Source organism: Halyomorpha halys, unplaced genomic scaffold (assembly GCF_000696795.3).
Source record: "Halyomorpha halys isolate HHAL.00 unplaced genomic scaffold, Hhal_1.1 Scaffold1.1, whole genome shotgun sequence".
Lineage (NCBI taxonomy): Eukaryota > Metazoa > Arthropoda > Insecta > Hemiptera > Pentatomidae > Halyomorpha > Halyomorpha halys.
Window position 1 is genome coordinate 562,294 of NW_027115366.1, and position 5,667 is coordinate 567,960.

A 5,667-nucleotide genomic window follows, 5' to 3' on the forward strand; every position below is an offset into this window, starting at 1 on the left:
ATATACAAACAAAAAAATAGATGAAACAAGATGAACATAATCAAACAATCTGTATGAAAAATAAATAAATAAAATAACATAATGATAAAATAATATATACAATATTTACGCAATCGACCTGAGGATCCCTGAGCCCACTCTATCCCTCACGTGTGAAGGGTAGAGCAGAGCTCAAAAGATCTCAGCGCATCCCTCTCGCCGCATCACTGGTAATGAGCCAGTGTACTAACACAATCCAAACCCAAACTACGAGTAAGTTACCTAACACGACAATAAATAAATCGGTGACGAGCTCAACTGGTCTGTTGCGTGACGTCATTCTCCATTTAACAGACATATTAATCATGGTATATGTTGTACATGTTAGCATGCTAAAAAAAGGAAATATTTCTCCATTTAACATCAGATTTTCCTTTTAACATGTTAAACTAAAGATCATGAATACCCATATTATAGAACAACGACACTTTCTCGCCAGTATAGATATCAGACCGATGTCCATATTTTATTTCTACTACCACATGCAATATCCACCTAATTAAATATTACACCATAATGTGGCATGGCGAAAGTATCCAGTCCTTAGAGCTATTACGATAGCTTTGTGTCGTAGACTGCTTTGTGTATTCAGTAAGGACTCGTTCAGGAACGATACGGATCCATACAGAAGACTGCCTTGTCCTCGATAAAGTAGCCACTGGCACGTGTGTTCAATGGCAACTCACGTCCCTGAAAAAACATCACTTTATTCTTTATCGATAAGGATCGATTATTATATATGCTTATCGATTATTATAGATACAATTAAGGTAGATTATTGGAACGCATGTAATTATATTTATATAAGCGATCATGGTGGAGGTCTAATAATAATTAAACTTTTTATTATGAAACAACGTTTCGCCCCACTTTTCAGGGCTCTATGTTTATTTATACACTCTTATCATATTTTAAAATTTGAGTATCTTGTTCCCATTTAGCCCAGATGAACGAAACGTTTGTTACTACTAAATAGTTACATATAATTATGAGATGAAGAAATCTCCCGTGCATGTAACAATATGCATTTAACAGCTTACACCATTTTCTTTTCTTTGCAGTTCTACCTGCAGCAATATATATCCGATTCACCTCCTTATGTTGATGTATATATTCAGAGAGAAAATATGTATATCTATTATCTGTAGTCAATATGTACCCCATTCCCGAAATATGAACTATCTATACTGTATTAATTCGGTTAATGTTTGTTTTATTATGAGTTTTATTGTTTGTATCACTTTATATTGCTTGATATATACATTAATAATTAATTCATAAATGAAGTAAAATTATGTATCTAATATCAGACAGCCTATATTTATTATAATAGGAGTAATTATTTGTTTAAAAATGCAAGCTTTATTGTGAAGTGCGGAAAACGACATGAAAACATATTTTGAATTATTTGTACAAGAAGTCATGTTCTTTAACAAAAATAAATTGTTTTATATTATTCCTCCCCTTATCATGTATATTATGATATCAGATATAAGAAACTATTAAAGAAAATGTAACATCATTCCTTAATTGTCAAATCACCCCACTTCCCTACCTTGTTTATATCTTGCATTCACCTCAAACTCATTCAGTTTAAGCTTTCTTCATTCATAAAGGTAGTTGTCATATTTTTTCATTATTTTTCTTTTATCTTAACCTTTATTTTATTCTTATTTCTATTTATTTAGTGTGTATTATATTTTTATATTTCTTTTTTACCTGTTTTTTATTTGTTATTTATAGTAATGTTTTCATTAATTGTGTAATACTTGTTTATTTATTATTTTCACTGTAAATTGTATTTTTATTTTTTTTAGTATAATTTGATCATTTTTATGCACATTTTCACAGATTTTTTAAACATTTTTAGCTATATATAATAAGATAGTCAGAAGTGCAGTCAAAAAAGAACAAATAGTTTTTAATTCATTAATGCCCGACGTTTCGCTCCACTTTGCAGGGCTTCCTCAGGGTTAAAAAGATACAAAAAACAACTAAGAACATTACAACAATAAGATGTTTTTGTAGATGTTGTTTCTTAGTGTTTTTTAAAATCTTTTTAGCCTTGAAGATGTCCTGCAATGTGGGGCAAAACGTCGGGCATTAAATAGTTAAAAACTAATTTTTTTTTGTTTACCGCGACCCTAACCATCTTCATATATTTAAGTTATACGGTTAACTATATATATATGTTACGAAACGGACTTATAGACCACACGAATATCATTTCTAAAACTAAAGAAAATATATTATAATTAGAAAAAATATTTATTAGTTACAAAAGTTTCGGCCAACTTTGCAGGGCTTCATCAGTGCTAAATGAGAACAAGATATAGATATCGTAAAATATGACAAGGCTGTACAAATAAATATAGAAAGTTATAAAAAAGATTAGCATTTATATTACTTCTGTTTTATTACCCTTTTATTATTTCATTCATCATTGTTATTGCACCATCGTTAAACCTCATTTACGTCCACAACCTTCTCTTCTTTTAATTTTACCATATTTGTTATTTACTACTTCAATTAATTATTAATTCACACTTCAGTATTTCAGAGGTACCTTTGCAATTCCTCATTACTGCACTTGTTATATTTATTATTGTTTATATTATTTTAGTTTACGACGTTTTTGTTTTTTAATATCAATTTTTTATATATTATTTTTATAAAGCTTTCTACGTATACTTAATAGTCGTATTTGGTTGATTACTCCACCTTACCAAACTACTGCGTTTGATAAATCTTTTTTTAACCAAGCTGCATATCTCTGGAACTCCATTCCCTCTAACATACGTCATGTACCAACCCTTCCCTTGTTTAAATCCCTTATATTTCACTACCTTTTGCTTCACCAATCTAATCCATTATTATAATAGTACAGATATTTTGTAATTATCTTTTTATTTTGTTTTTACATAGTCTTTTAATTAATCTATTTTTTTTCTCTGTATATAAGTTATAGTCAAGTCTGGCCACACTTTTTTATGACCAATAAATGTTCTTATAAAATTAAAATTTTCTTTGTAATTGTTTTAAAGGGAGCTAGTCTCAGAACATAAGAAACTATTTTTCATTTCATTTTTGTACCTTTTTAGTACAAGTTACACTGAATAAACATTTATTATTATGAATAAATATTACTTATTAATTAAATTTATAATATTACTTTAAATAAATTTAAGTATAATTTTTTTATTTGTAACTGAAGGACTACGCCCCGTTTGATTTATGTGAATCCCTCATTCCGAGGAAGTGTGATACGCTATCGATGCAAGATGCTAAAATTAGGTTCTGTGATATATTTAGAAAAAAATGGCTTGTACTGGTTAAGAACTAAGAATCTTGAAATTGGTAACTTAATTTAAATAAATATAATTTTTAAATCTATTTGAATAGTTATGTGAACGTGTTCATGAATTATGGTGATTTTTTTTATTTAATGTGTAAACTTTGTAGAAGGAAATATATGTACTATGTACAATAGTTCATTTACTTGGCATGTTTTTGTTTTAAAGACATGTAGAAGAAAATATTTAGGTTTACACCGTTTTATTTAATATTCTTTACATATTTCTTCCACATTTATACTTATATTGTATTATCCTAGCCATTTCAAAAAGATTTTGAGGTTTAGAACTTGTTACTGTTTCGTAATCTCTCAACTGAAACAAGTAGTACAAGAGCCCAGAAGAAAAAAAAGGCAGTTATTTCACTTCAATTTTTGATTACTTTAATAAAAATTATGTATAATTAATAGTCAAAATTGATGAGTCTGCCAAGTATAGATAGAGGGAATAAAAAATGGCGACTGTTTCAAAGCGTTAAAAAAACATTAATTTTTCATTCGGAGCTCTATATGTCAAAACGTAGTAAGAACACAAGAAAACCTAAGAGAACGTAATTTAAAGAAGAGCAAATTTGCCAAAATATGAGCCCTAATAGAGTTATTTACCTTAAATAGTATTCGAGATATAGCATTTTAAAAAGCAACATTTCATAAAATTGTTGTATGGGACGTACTGAAAGATCAGTAGTTAGTGGATTGATTTTGAAAAATCTATATCTCAGGAACTATGTGATGTACAGATGTCTATTAGCACTCAAATTAAAGCTAGTTTAATGGACTATAAATAAGTTTATGACCTTTACCTTCGTAGGAATGGTAGTTTTCATGATATTTTCTATAATAAATTGATTTATTGTTTTTCGGACAATAAGTTTGATTTATGAAAAATTTAATTTCAGAAACTATTGGCCAAGAATAGGTAGAGGGAATGAAAAATGACGGCTGTTTCAAAGCGTTAAAAAAACATTAATTTTTCATTCGGAGCTCTATAGGTCAAAACGTAGTAAGAACACAAGAAAACCTAAGAGAACGTAATTTAAAGAAGAGCAAATTTGCTAAAATATGAACCCTAGTAGAGTTATTTACGTTAAATAGTATTCGAGATATAGCATTTTAAAAAGCAACATTTCATAAAAATGTTGTATGGGACGTACTGAAAGATCAGTAGTTAGTGGATTGATTTTGAAAAATCTGTATCTCAAAAACCATTTGACGTACAGATGTCTATTAGCACTCGAATTAAAGCTAGTTTAATGAGCTATAAAGTATTTTATAATGTTTATCTTCGTAGCATTAACAGTTAACATAGAATTTGCTAAAATAAATTGATTTATAGTTGTTTGAACAAATTTTATTTGCCAAATTTATATTCATATGTGAATATCATAAAAACTACTACCTCTACGAATATAAGTATCATAAACTACTTTATAGTAAGTTAAATCTCCTATATTATAAGTGTAAATATAAGTTAGTATTAATTTATCTAAAAAACTACCAACATCACAAGAAAATCTAAAAGTACATATTTTAAAGTAGAGTAAATTTGCTGAAATATCAGCCCTAATAGAGCTTTTTACGTCCAATAGTTCTCTAGATTTTTAAAAAAGCAACATTTCATAAAAATATACTGAAATATCAGTAGTTAGTTAATTTATTTTGAGATATCTATCGATTCCTTACGAGCTATGTGACGTACCGATGTCTTTTAGTACTCAAATTAAAGCTAGTTTAACGGGCTATAAAGTAGTATATAAAATTTATTTTCGTAGGAGGACCAGTTTTCATGAAATTTGATAAAATAAATTTATTTATTTTATTAAATAAGTTTAACGTACTATAAAGTAGTTTATGACCTTTACCATCGTAAGAATAGTAGTTTTCATGATATTTACTAAGATAAATAATTATACATAGTTTTTATTAAAGTAATAAAAAATTGGGATGAAGTAACCATCTTTTTCTCTCCTTGGGCTCTCGTACTAAACCTTTGGGACGGTCCTGTTTTTATGTTCTTTACTTATTTATTATTATTATTAATTTTATTTGTATTTATTCTTCAACTTACTTTTTTATTTTCCGTTATTTAGCGTGTTAAATTTCTTTTCAATTTTACGTGTTATTACGTCTCCTATTCATTTTTAACTTAATAGTATTGGTAATTATTTTTGTTCTTATCCTTGTCTATTTTATATTAATACTATTTTTTTTTCGTTTACTTGCATGTCTTTGCATGCATTTCTTTTCTAGTTGATGATATTTCGTTTTTAAATAAA